The 15,053-nt window shown below is 37.9% G+C and overlaps 1 pseudogene across 1 annotated transcript; it reads left to right on the top strand.

Annotated features, from left to right (window-relative positions):
• The first annotated feature begins 2,042 nt into the window (after nt 1-2,042).
• Nucleotides 2,043-5,532, top strand: LOC148597052 (uncharacterized; annotated as a pseudogene). The gene is made up of 4 exons (XR_015918926.1): nt 2,043-2,224; nt 2,839-2,931; nt 4,154-4,685; nt 5,066-5,532. The product of XR_015918926.1 is annotated as an uncharacterized LOC148597052 (transcript).
• The last annotated feature ends 9,521 nt before the right edge of the window (nt 5,533-15,053 follow it).

The following is a 15,053-nucleotide window of genomic DNA, read 5'->3' as shown; positions in this document are numbered from 1 at the left end:
TAATATATTGTCACAACTTTGGTTTTACTTATATTTTCCGTATTTTTGGATTGGGACCTAGCTCTACAAAATCCACGTTTTATCTGAACGACATTTATATTCGAACTCTCGAAAACGAGACTGTACATGTATATTATGTTATGACATCACTGAAGTATAAATCCGTAATCATATGAAATAATTATAATATAAGAAAACTTATTATTAGAAAAATATGAGAAGAACTACAAATTGACAGATATCTGAAATAACTGAATTACACATCAATATCATAATATCCCCCACCAGAAAAAAATTCCCGGGAATTTTACAAGTGGAATTCAGTTTTAAACTCCGTACAGGTCCGGGTGTTAAAAGAATAGGCCCTACAGCAGCACTAAGCTTGTCGTATAAGGCGACTAAATAGTGCTCAGAAACCTAGCCGGGGGCTAGGCGCTCTGCCCACAGAGCAACTGGGATGTGTGCCCCAGGTGGTGGAATGGGGTACCCCTGGCGTGTTACATGCTGGGGTTGTCAGGCTATAATACGGAAAACCTGACCGCAAACCAAAGTGGTGCACCGTCTTGGGAAGGATGCCACGTTCCTCGCACGTGAAAGAACCCTGCTGGGGTATTCGATAGGAGGGAGTAGGAACCTTTGCGCTCCGCCACAGGAGGCTAAATTGCCCGACCTTACCCACCCCCCCCCTTTTTTCCAGTGGCGGTCCCATCCTTTTTTTCATTTCATGTTCATTTAATCATCCATTTCATGTTCATCGTCTGAATATAGCTGAAATATTGCTGCTTGGACGTTAAACCCCGACAAACAAACAAACGCTGTCGAGCATCTTGCTTTGAGATGTTACGATATTTGTCTCAATTTGTTTCCGAATTATGTTCAGCTTTTCGACATGTTGACGTATATATTCATGACAGTCTTTCGGTAAGGACGTGAAATCAGTGTCTCTAATGTGGACAGATAATGGAAATTTAGGCCTTACACCACTTCAAACGGAGAAAACTTAGTTGTTGAATTCGGGGTATTATTTATTGAAAACACTACTCCATATCGAATATCTTCCCATGGTTTGCTTTTAACTAGATACGGAGTTATTCTTTCTGATAAAGTTCGATGTGGTCTTTCACATGCTCCCAGGCAATGGTGTGTGAAACTGGGTGTATATTCCTGTACAATGTCAAGTAATCGACAAACTTCCTTGAAACATTTTCCAATAAATTCCGAGCCTTGGTCGGTCACAATAGTTTTACACACTCCAAATTGAGTAACTAATTTAAATAAGGCATTTGCTACTGTAAGTGGGTCCGTATTTGTAATATCCTCTGCAAACATATATTTGCTGTATAAATCTATCGCCGTAAAAATATAGGCGTTTCCAGAACGAGATATTGGAACGGGACCATATTGTAAATCCATTTCCCACACTTCAAATGGAGCACACGGTGTAGGGAAAGCAGTAACATTTCCTTTTGTTTTCAAAGCAGTATTTTTCCTGCTCTGACATTCATGACATGAACGGACAAAATTTGTAACTTTTTGACTCATTTGAGGTAAGAAAAATTGCTCACTAAACCCAAAGTATTTTGTATGCCTCTATGCCCAGCCAATGTAGATTCATGGTACAAAGAAAGCACACTTAATCAAAATTTCAGGTAGGACAAGTTGGTAGTTATTAATTATTTTATTACGAGCTGATTTTTTTCGTTCAACAATGAAACAATAATCCATCAATATTCCCGATTTTCACGCAACAGAGTTATCGTTTGTAAATAGAGTTGTCTTTCTTGGGAGTAGGTATAATCGACTTCCGGAATAAACGAGCGTTCGTGAGCTGCATCAATATGGGAAAAAACTACTGTGCTATAAAGGATTGCCACAACACCAAAGGTGTCATAGGACGGTTTGGCATCCCTGTCCGATTGCATCACCTCCCGACAGACAAGTATCTTCGAGCGGCGTGGTTAAGGGCAATAAGCAGAAAGGACTTTACACCATCAAGTTACACAAAAATTTGTTCAGATCACTTTCCTGGTGGATTAGGCAGATGCTGGAAATACACCATTCCAACTCTTTACCTCCCCTAGAGAAAAGAAGGCTGTAATGAAACTACCCCAAGGAAAACTCAATACAGTGGCAAGCGTCCATGGTACATGGATGACTTCAGCCCATCTGTACCTCTTTCACAGAATTGTTCAGAGCCAATGGAATTTGAAGGTTCCATTCACTCGTAAGCTTACATGTTAATCATATAAATTTAGAGGACACACAATTATTAAGTTTTAAATTATGCAAGATAAAATTGATACAATAAATGCAAGACTTGTACAAAAATTATGTATCAGAATACTGTACCTACATGTACATGTATGTAACTAGTTTGTTTTCATACATGAATATTATTTTTATAAATTAAGTTTAGTATAGCTTTTAATTAACGGTTAATTCAATATTCCAAAAAAGATGGATTATTTTAATTCATTTTGATGCATGTATGTTTTTGAATTATGGTTTTAAAATTTATAACCGCAGGCATTCTTTACTGTGTCACAATATTTTACTTTTTTTTTATTTTGAACTGGGGATCACAATGAAAGGGTGAGAATTGGTGACATACATTATTAGTACATGTACATTTGTAAACACTGGTTTAAAATGTTGACAGATATGTTTTCAATTAAATCGATTAAGTACAATACATACATCACATGTACATATGTATACTCTCTAATATTGTGGTCATTCCTTAAATGTTAAACTTGTCATTCCCAATGCCAAGCTGTCATATCATTAATCTTGAACAATTAGCTAAATTAATGTATTGATAAATTTTGTCTTCCATAGATATTTAAAGGTGGCTTGTGAACCATGTAGTAGCAGAAATGATGAACCATTGATAACATCATCATCATCATTGTCGTCGTTTAATCATACCTTGTAAGTTAAAATATTTGTAAACTAAAGTACTTTGTTAACTACAATATGTTTGGAATATATGTGGATAATCTGCCTATGTCACATGTCCTGTTGGCATTGTTGTTTATAACAGATCACATACATTGTACATGTAGATTACATGTACAGTATATCATAATTATCATTTAAATATTAAAGACTATTTATATTTATTGGCCAGCAAACAGGATTCAACATGTTATTTTTGAATCACTTGCAATTTTTTATGTTTGGTTTTATATTGTCTGATGGTCTTAAAACAGGATGATTTCCTACTAAGTTAAATGTTGTTACTTTATCTTCACTGCACCTCTTTCAAGACTATATCATACAAAAAAAATTCACTATAGAAAAACATGTCGTCCTAGATGGCTAGCCTCGATACTGTGTTAATTCCAGTCTCTATCTTCTAAACATCTGATATTCTATATACATTTCCTATAGGCCATTCATATTAAAGTTTGATAGTCAAAGATATTTGGCCCTGTGCAGGTCCGGGTGTTAAAAGAATAGGCCTGCAGCAGCGCTAAGCTTGTCGTATAAGGCGACTAAATAGTGTTCAGAAACCTAGCCGGGGGCTAGGCGCTCTGCCCACAGAGCAACTGGGATGTGCCCCAGGTGGTTGAATGGGGTACCCCTGGTGTGTAACATGCTGGGGTTGTCAGGCTATAATACGGAAAACCTGACCGCAAACCATAGTGGTGCACCGTGTTGGGAAAGATGCCACGTTCCTTGCACGTTAAAGAACCCTGCTGTGGTATTCGATAGGAGTAGGAACCTTTGCGCTCCGCCACAGGAGGCTAAATTGCCCGACCTTACCCATCCCCCCTTTTTCCAGTGGCAATCAAAATTTGTTGACCCTATTATCCTCGTGACCCATCCTTTCTTTTTTTCATTTCATGTTCATTTTATCATCCATTTCATGTTCATTGTCTGAATATAGCTGAAATATTGCTGCTCGGACGTAAAACCCCAACAAACAAACAAACAAACAAACTGAATATAGCTGAAATATTGCTGCTCGGACGTTAAACCCCAACAAACAAACAACAACAAAGATATTTGTCCTGATTATGGCCGAAATATCACCAACTGGAAATTAAACAATCAACAATCAATCATATATACATGTATGAAGTGAATTATAAATTGTGTATCAAAATTAATTTTATTTATAAACATAATTTATGTTTATAATTTTCAGGTCCTTTGACCCTAACAAAAGAGACCACAGTATACAAACAGACGACGTTGCAATGGTCGATAGGAGTGGAGAAATTCGGATGCCAGAAATTACAATTGAGGATATAATGTCCTCTGATGAGGACATTTTGTTCTATACCGGTCTTCCCGATTATAATACCTTTAATGCTTTTTATCAAACATTAATAGAACATGGAGCTGACAAGTTGCTTTTTACTTATGATGATGTTGATGAAAATGTATCTAGAAGAAATATTCCAAGAAAACTTAGACTTGTGGATGAATTTTTACTAGTGATGATGCGTCTACGATTAGGGCTTCTTGTGAAAGACTTGTCCTACCGGTTTCACATTTCAACAGCCTCAGTGTCAAGAATCTTCAATTCATGGATACCGTTTATGAAAGAATGTTTGCAATCTTTGATCTTTCTTCCAGAATTGAATGTCTTACAAAAAAAATATTCCGAAATGCTTTCAAAAATTTTCTGATACTCGAGTTGTACTTGACTGTACAGAGATTTTCATTCAAACCCCATCATCTTTGGATGATTTTGGGTACCCCTGGCATGTTACATGCTGGGGTTGTCAGGCTATAATACGGAAAACCTGACCGCAAACCATAGTGGTGCACCGTGTTGGGAAAGATGCCACGTTCCTCGCACGTTAAAGAACCCTGCTGTGGTATTCGATAGGAGTAGGAACCTTTGCGCTCCGCCACAGGAGGCTAAATTGCCCTACCTTACCCATCCCCCCTTTTTCTAGTGGCAATCAAAATTTGTCGACCCTGTTATCCTTGTGACCCATCCTTTTTTTTCTTCACTTCATGTTCATTTTATCATCCATTTCATGTTCATTGTCTGAATATAGCTGAAATATTGCTGCTCGGACGTTAAACCCCAACAATCAAATCATCAATCATCTTTGGAAAATAAAAGTTCAACATACTCCAACTACAAATCACATAATACGTTTAAGGGTTTGGTAGGTGTTAACATGTCAGGAGCTGTTGTGTTTTTGTCTGACCTATATGGAGGATCGGCATCTGATGTTGAAATTACAAGAAACAGTGGTCTTTTTAATAAATTAAATGAAAAGATGCAGTTATGGTGGATAAGGGATTTGCAAATATAAAATCTGACTTGTCAAAACAAGGTGTTAAATTATATTGTCCTCCCTTTAAAACAACGGCTCAGTTTTCAAAAGAGGTAGAATATACTAGAAGGATAGCCTGCGCCAGAATACACGTAGAACGTAAAATGGAGCAAATAAAGAACTTTAGACTTTTACAGGGAATTATGCCCATCTCATTAAGTCCACTCGCAAACGATATTTTCATATATGTGCAGCTCTAACCAATTTACTTGCTCCTCTTGCCCTTTGAAATAATGTATGAGAAATGTTGTTCTGTTAACTTGTATATATGTTTGAAATAATTCTACCAATAAAAGTATTCTCATTTTTTTAGCTCACCTTGCCAAAGGCCATGTGAGCTATTGCCATCACTTTGCGTCCGTCCGTTAACAATTCTTAGCATTTTGTATTGAATTGCATAATTAAGACCCTTTTAATGGCGACATAGGCAAAAAAATGGCGAATTGGGATTCAGTTTTAGGATTTTGACTGTCACTTTACCAGGTGAGCGATTCAGGCTCCTAGGAGCCTCTAGTTTTATATTTGATATAAAACACTTACACAAGCGATACATGTATAAACTAGTAGCAATAAAACATACTGGTAAAACACATGTACATTGCAGGTTCTTGCTTTGGTGATTGATAGTTGATAAGATAAGAAAAACCTATATTGATCTTTTGTCTCAGCTGATTATGTGCTGAGATATTGCTGACTGGACAATAAACAAACAACGATCAAGCAAAGCAGTTAAAAAAATCACAAGAAATATTAAAGTTACATAAAATGGTAATTTCTCTAGCATACCTTTCATACCTTAAGTATAGCTTCATGAAAAATACATAAGTGATAGCTTTCATGCCAAGAAAGCACTCTAATAATTATGGTATCAATTACTTAAAAAAATTTGCAAGGCAGGGGGTATCCAGTAGTACTAGTACTGCTCCTGTTATTAAAAAGAGAACAAACTTGAAGATAACATAGACGATAAAGAAATGTGGAAGAAGTGTATACGACACAACCTGTTACCATGATAAACAGGATTTTAAAAATCACAATGGAAAACAGTATATATATATATATATATATATACATGTTGAGTTTAATTATCCTCAGAGATGTCATAATAGAGTACATATAAATATATGCATACCATTTTCATCAACCTAGGACCTATAGTTCATGAGATATGGAGGAACATTGACACATAAATTAGGACACGTAAAGTAATACCCAGGTCCCGCAGACGAGACAAAAACTCATTCAATTTGAACTCAGCATTGATTTTGAAACAAGCCGTAATAAATGACAGAACAACACAATTGCAACTGTATCATAGGTTGAGTAATCGGGGAACGACTGATGTTTGTTTGTTGGGGTTTAACGTCCGAGCAGCAATATTTCAGCTATATTCAGACAATGAACATGAAATGGATGATAGAATGAACATGAAATGAAAAAAAAGGATGGGTCACAAGGATAATAGGGTCGACAAATTTTGATTGCCACTGGAAAAAGGGGGATGGGTAAGGTCGGGCAACTTAGCCTCCTGTGGCGGAGAGCAAAGGTTCCTACTCCTATCGAATACCACAGCAGGGTTCTTTAACGTGCGAGGAACGTGGCATCTTTCCCAACACGGTGCACCACTATGGTTTGCGGTCAGGTTTTCCGTATTATAGCCTGACAACCCCAGCATGTAACACGCCAGGGGTACCCCATTCCACCACCTGGGGCACACATCCCAGTTGCTCTGTGGGCAGAGCGCCCTAGCCCCCGGCTAGGGTTCTGAGCACTATTTAGTCGCCTTTTACGACAAGCTTAGCGCTGCTGCAGGCCTATTCTTTTAACACCCGGACCTGCACGGGGCAGTTATGGTAGGAGGTATACACATATCTACCTACATGTATAAATATGCATATTTGTAATAACTGGACATAAGTATGCATCTCTCGTCAATTTATATATTGTATGAGAGCAAGACTGTATGCATAAATAGAATGTTGAAAAATAGAAACAGATATGAGTTGTGTGTATTATATGCACTGAAATACTCAATGTACAAGTATAATCATTGCAAGTAAAACATACCTGATTAGTCACTACTGTAAAAAGCCAGGTGCCTTAACATTCAAAGGGCACATTATAAAACTATACAAGCTGCACAGTACATTGAACCATGTAGAATGATATACAATAAAAGATACATGTATCAAGCTCAACGAAAAAACAGCCCCCTGTGGATCGCTATCCTTGTCGTGGTAGGGGGGCTTGCGTGCCTCAGTGATCCTAACAGCTATGCCACCTGGGTTTTTTCTCCTGGTAGGGTTACCCATGCTGAATGCAATAAACAACAATCAATCAATCAATCATGGAATGCAGCCAATTAAATTAGTTGTAAAGCATGCAAAATTGAAAGCCGAATACTCCGGGAGAACTTTTTCTGTCCAATGAATGATAAATGTGTCCCGTCCCGTAGAAAAATCGGCAACGGACTATGTGTCAAACGAAGTTGTTTCCAAAAACAAGAAAAAGCAGTCTGAAGTATGCTCCAACATTAAAGAAATAATGTTGTTCATTATATTACGGCGAAACTCATAAAGTTCAGCACCTATATTTCGTGGTGAAAGTCGAGGAAAGAGTTCACACGTGACTACCGCTGTAACTGAACGAAATTGTCCTATTTTATCGCTGAAATCCACGATTCTACAAGCTATAGTCTCTGGACCTACGTTCGTTTCGCAAACGTCATTGCCTCCTATTTGTAAAATAACCACATCAGGCCAAAACTCTTCGAGTTTCTCACGCAAACGAAAATCGTGCAACAAACTAGCCACAGTTGTGCCTCCAACTCCATAATACTGTACCACACATTGATCCAGATTTAAATTAGAATGCAAGTCATGTCGTTTGTGAACAGCCCCGTGCAGGTCCGGGGGTTAAAAGAATAGGCCTGCAGCAGCGCTAAGCTTGTCGTATAAGGCGACTAAATAGTGCTCAGAAACCTAACCGGGGGCTAGGCGCTCTGCCCACAGAGCAACTGGGATGTGTGCCCCAGGTGGTGGAATGGGGTACCCCTGGCGTGTTACATGCTGGGGTTGTCAGGCTATAATACGGAAAACCTTACCGCAAACCATAGTGGTGCACCGTGTTTGGAAAGAAGCCACGTTCCTCGCACGTTAAAGAACCCTGCTGTGGTATTCGGTAGGAGTAGGAACCTTTGCGCTCCGTCACAGGAGGCTAAATTGCCCGACCTTACCCAGCCCCCTCTTTTTCCAGTGGTAATCAAAGTTAGTCGCCCCTATTATCCTTGTGACCCATCCTTTCTTTTTTTCATTTCATGTTCATTTTATCATCCATTTCATGTTCATTGTCTGAATATAGCTGAAATATTGCTGCTCGGACGTTAAACCCCAACAAACAAACAAACAAACATCCTTTCTTTCTCGAGAGATCTGGTTTCTCTCTTGTGATTGCTCTGTTGGCGAATTTTGGAGGTGTTAAAACAAACATTGCTCAGTTTTTTTTTAGCCTCTTTCTGTTTTTATTGTAGTGTTCGCCAATATTTGCTTTGCAGATCTTTTTTCCCTTTCTGTCATATCCTTAACAGACTTCTTTTTCCCTGATTTTTTTATCTTTTAAAAATCGTTGCTTCTCTTTGTCTAAGTATACTTGTCGTCTGGCTGGATCTCTGTAATATTTTCCTTGTATTAAATGTTCTTGCCGTGATATGGCCCTGGTCGCCTGGTTTCCTGTTATTTTCCTCCACACATTATTATTTGTGCTATCTGTTGAATAATAAGCAGCAAAAATGCTTCCATTTAGAAACAGCCGAGGAATTTCAGTTCTTAAAAATACGAAAAGCACAGCGACGATAAGAATGGAAGACCTTTTGTTTTCGCTCGACAGTCGTGCATTTGCTCTTATTTTATTTTTCCTCAAAAGTGTTACTATAATCAGAAGTGTTGATCCTATCATAACAGTTGAAGTAAAAATTAAAGCCACTGATAAAATAAGTGGGAAGAACTCCAGAGTAAAACGTTCTAATTTTGTTCCACGAGAGTGTACAATACACGTACTGTTGTTCCGAGATGTAAATGTTACAACCAAAAACTTGGGTACATGTAGACTTATGGACATAATGAAACACACGACGCACGCGTGAACTGATTTAACCTTAGTCATTCTCGTTCGAGTCCATACTGGCATAGAAATGGCAACTACTTTTTGGAATCCCAAACATGTGGTTAACAGGACAGAAACCAAATGAAAACAGTCTGCAAACTGGTTAGTTAGGTAGTGTATTTCACAGAATGGAAAAGGTAAAGTGATGACTTGGTATTTAAGATGTTCTAATTCGTCTTGTGTAGCTGTTTTAACATTTAATGACACTTTTTGGAACTTGAAGATGTCTGTATAAAAATTCCAAAACAATGGTTCGAATCCATACGAACACGCTGCTGTTAGGCTGTCTGCTATAGCGAGACCTTGCATCAAAACTGTTGAAGGTGATCTTAAATTCTTAGACAGTAAAACACAGAATACGCATATGTTCAGCAAAGTAGCAAAATACGATAAAGCAGGACCTACCACTATATTCACAGAAAAGGGTATCCGATCAAATAAGAAGAAAAAACATATTTGATATGTTACATAAACTGGGCTAATTTGAACAACCACAATATTTATATGATATGCTAATATCAGGTAAAATGTCATATTCATTTTAAGTTAAGATTTAAACCGAACAACATTTGTCCAACATTTGAAGAGGATGTTTATTGCCATTTAAAACAAGGCGTAATTGAATTAAGGTATAAATCTATCTGATTAAAATTGTCTTGGGAGTTTGTAAAACTAATACCATAATGAATATTTGATTCCACATTTTGCTGTTCAATTTGTCAATTTAACTAAAAGTAATTTAAAAATACTAAAGGTAAAAACCCGTGCAGGTCCGGGTGTTTAAAGAATAGGCCTGCAGCAGCGCTAAACTTGTCGTAAAAGGCGACTAAATAGTGCTCAGAACCCTAGCCGGGAGCTAGGCGCTCTGCACACAGAGCAACTGGGATGTGTGCCCCAGGTGGGGGAATGGGGTACCCCTATCTGCAAACCATAGTGGTGCATCGTGTTGGGAAAGATGCCACGTTCCTCGCACGTTAAACCCTATTGTGGTATTCTCCCGGAGTAGGAACCATAGGGCTCCGCCACAGGAGGCTAAATTGATCGACCCTACCCACCTCTCCCTATTTCCAGTGGCAATCAAAATTTCCCGACCATTGTCCTTGTGTCCCATCCCTTTTTCATTTCATCATCATTTCATGTTCAATTAATCATCAATTTCAGGTTCATCGTCTGAATATAGCTGAAATATTGCTGCTCGGACGTTAAACCCCAGCAAACAAACAAACAAACTTCTAACCTCTCTTCGAACCTGTTAGGACGATAGTTTGCTATACACCGATTTTAGACCTTTAATAAGAAAATATATTTTGAAGGTGTGGCAGGACCGATGGGACGGTCTTGAACACAACACACTCAATTCCATAAAACCCGATCTAGGCGTTCATCAATCCGGGTCGGGCAATCGCAAAGAGCAAGTGGTCATGACTAGATGCTGCATTGGACATTCTAGATTTACACTTGGCCATTTGCTTGTTGCTGATCCTCCACCTGAGTGTATCCCATGTGATTGCCCTTTCTCTATCAAGCATGTTCTTCTAGATTGTGTGGATTTTGCCAACATCAGGCAAAATTATTTTGACTGCGCCAATATATTTGATTTGTTCAAGACCGTTTCATCTAAAAACATTATCGATTTCTTGCGGGACATCGGTTTATTTAATAAAATCAAAATTGGATACCTTCCTTGATTTTTCAATATTTTAAATGTTTTATCGAAGTTATGTTTCTATATGTATTTTATGTCTTAGGTTCACCTTTTATGTACCTTTTTATATGTAAATAGCTGTTTGTTTTAATTGAATCATTTTATGAGTAGACTTTCATCTTGCTTTTAATATTTTCATTTCATTAAATGTTCTTTCCGTGATATGGCCCTAGTCACCGAAACGGCATTAAATTATTACAATCAATCAATCAATCATGTTCATCGTCTGAATATAGCTGATATATTGCTGCTAATACTCGTCACAGCCACTTGATAATTTGACACAAGATTTATAAAGGTATGCGATATTGTGGGATTTCGTTTTTTGGCTTAAATGACAAAAAAGTTCCAATTAGACGACTTTGTTGTAACATGACGCATTAACTACAAATAACAACAGCTGTTTTATTAATCAATTAAGGAGGTAGACCTAGGGTAAGAGACGCAACTCCTAAAAATCATTGGAAAGTGTGTATTCAACATTTAACATCAACAGCCTGTAAGCATTTAATTAGCTTGGATTGATTTTATTCTGCTTCAAACAAAAGCTTGAGAGGCTTTGGTGAAATTAGAATATGATACAAAGATATCACTGATTTCAAGAGTTATATCCCGTACCATAGGTCTACCTCCTTAAGTAGCACTCCAGATAAGAATCACCAAAAGTATGATTCATGGTTATATGTTTTTATATTTGATATTTTGCATAGTTAACAGTAATTAACGTGGTTTTTCATATGCTCTTGTTTTTAGGAGAGAAAAATACATAGAATTTAAATCAAAAAATGACAGAGAAAACTCTATAAATGACACTAAAATACGATAGACGAACTTTCAATGTGAATTACCTTCTTAGAGCAGACTGATTGGAATAATTATACATTCCTTCATATAAACCTATAAAACAACTTAATAACAAAAAAATAAAATGTGTTTTTGGGTTTTATCACATATTACAGAATTTGCATGATTCTTACAGAGACTACTACTTTATATGTTGGCTTCATACTTTTCTTACAACGTTCTATTTATTTTAGATCATCACTAATAATTCGTTCTATTTTGTTCAGTTTTTATTCATTGTGTCCGCATTTATTGATGTTATTTTTAACATTTGAACTGAAGATATCGGGATAAAATAAATTGAAGTGGTTAAAGAGAATGTATCAGAGACCAAATCCTGCAAAACAGTGACATATCTAATTTAGCCCCGTGCAGGCCCGGGTGTTTAAAGAATAGGCCTGCAGCAGCGCTAAGCTTGTCGTAAAAGGCGACTAAATAGTGCTCATAATCCTACCCGGGGGCTGGGGCGCTCTGCCCACAGAGCAACTGGGATGTGTGCCCCAGGTGGTGGAATGGGGTACCCCAGGTGTGTTACATGCTGGGGTTGTCAGGCTATAAACCTGACCGCAAACCATAATTGTGCACTGTGTTGGGAAAGATGCCACGTTCCTCGCTCGTTAAAGAACCGTACTGTGGTATTCTTCCGGAGTAGGAACCATAGGGCTCCGCCACAGGAGGCTAAATTGCCCACCCTACCCAACTCTCCCTATTTCCAGTGACAATCAAAATTTCTCGATCCTACTGTCCTTGTGTCCCATCCCTTTTTCATTTCATCATCATTTCATGTTCATTTTATCATCAATTTCATGTTCATCGTCTGAATATAGCTGAAATATTGCTGCTCGGACGTTAAACCCAAACAAACAACATCTAAATTTAGTTTATGAACCTTCAATCTATTTGCCGTGCCTGGAGTCTGCATTTTGAGTTATGGTAAGGGCCACAACTCTTACATATCATTGAAACGTTTGTATGCACAATATTACCTCAATCTCATGTAATCATCAAACTTGGTTTAATTTCATTCTGTTTCAAAAGAAAGCTTGATAGGCTTTGGTGAAATTGATTATGATAAAAACATAACACATATCTCAAGAGTTATGTTCCTTACCTTAGGTTTACCTCTTTAAAACGATAAATATTTCAGTTCAACAAAATGGGTTTCATACTAAAATCTAAGCAAATAAAAACCAAAAAAAAATTGATTTCAAACAATATTAAAAAAAGACTACAAGTTTTGATTTAAGAAAAGCACAAATATTGCAAAGGCGTTGAGCTACTTTGATGGCTCGAGCCCCTCCTCTTTCTAGCTAAGCTTGTCGTAAAAGGCGACTAAATAGTGCTCAGAACCCTAGCCGGGGGCTAGGGCGCTCTGCCCACATAGCAACTGGGATGTGTGCCCCAGGTGGTGGAATGGGGTACCCCTGGCGTGTTACGTGCTGGAGTTGTCAGGCTATATTACGGAAAGCCTGACCGCAAACCATAGTGGTGCACCGTGTTGGGAAAGATGCCATATTCCTCGCTCGTTAAAGAACCCTACTGTGGTATTCTCCCGGAGTAGGAACCATAGAGCTCCGCCACAGAGGCTAAATTGCCCGACCCTACCCATCTCTCCCTCTTTCCAGTGGCAATCAAAATTTGTCGACCCCATTGTCCTTGTGTCCCATCCCTTTTTCATTTCATCATCATTTCATGTTCATTTTATCATCAATTTCATGTTCAACGTCTGAATATAGCTGAAATACTGCTGCTCGGACGTTAAACCCAAACAAACAAACAAACATCTTTCTTGCCGTTAAACCTAGAACACACGATAAAGTTCAATAGAAAATCCAATGTGAAATTACGCATTGAAAAAGGAATGAAATAGCACAGTTTAATTGATTCGGCCCTAACCTTCCCTTCGCTGAAAATGTGGTTCGATTTGGTTTTACTTACACATCTTTATTTTTTTTTCAGTTTTAAGTACTACTGTGTCTTAGAATCGTGCAAAATTTGTAAATGGTTTGGCAAATGAAGGGAAAAAGGCCGAGATATTTTATTGCATTATCTAGGTATTTATACCTCATAGCCTCTAGAAATAATGTGTTTGTACAGCAATGGAAAATAACGGGAAAATTTTCCCGCAATGTTTCTTTATATAAGCAATCAAAACATATCTACGTCACATATAATCGTCACATATAATTTAAGATGAATTTACATAGCTTTTCAGATGTTTTCTAGATGTATTCAATATATTCAAGGCAAAAACGATCAAATTGAGAATAATGTACCACAATTATTTGATTCGTAAACGGAAAGGTGCTAAAGTTAATTGCATTATCTTAACTTCTACCTATTCATTTGGATATATATTTATATTTGCTATTTATGCAACCTTCCTCTAAAAGAAATTTAAACACAAAACACTTTACCATTTCAGAAACAATAAAAATATACTTAAATTTATTGAAGGTGTAATCAATCAATCAATCAACGAGATTACGGCATAAAAACTGAAATACAATGAATGACAGCGAAACTTAAGTTTGTTTGTTTGTTTGTTAGGGTTTAACGTCCGAGCAGCAATATTTCAGCTATATTCAGACATTGAACATGAAATGAAAAAAAGGATGGGTCACAAGGATAATAGGGTCGACAAATTTTGATTGCCACTGGAAAAAGGGGGGATGGGTAAGGTCGGGCAATTTAGCCTCATGTGGCGGAGCGCAAAGGTTCCTACTCCTATCGAATACCACAGTAGGGTTCTTTAACGTGCGAGGAACGTGGCATCTTTCCCAACACGGTGCACCACTATGGTTTGCGGTCAGGTTTTCCGTATTATAGCCTGACAACCCCAGCATGTAACACACCAGGGGTACCCCATTCCACCACCTGGGGCACACATCCCAGTTGCTCTGTGGGCAGAGCGCCTAGCCTCCGGCTAGGTTTCTGAGCACTATTTAGTCGCCTTATACGACAAGCTTAGCGCTGCTGCAGGCCTATTCTTTTAACACCCGGACCTGCACGGGGCGCGAAACTTAAGAGCGAAACATAAT

Source organism: Perna viridis, chromosome 15 (assembly GCF_037379345.1).
Source record: "Perna viridis isolate PV_CMFRI_1.1 ecotype Kerala chromosome 15, ASM3737934v1, whole genome shotgun sequence".
Lineage (NCBI taxonomy): Eukaryota > Metazoa > Mollusca > Bivalvia > Mytilida > Mytilidae > Perna > Perna viridis.
This window is presented reverse-complemented; position numbering and strand designations above follow the sequence as displayed.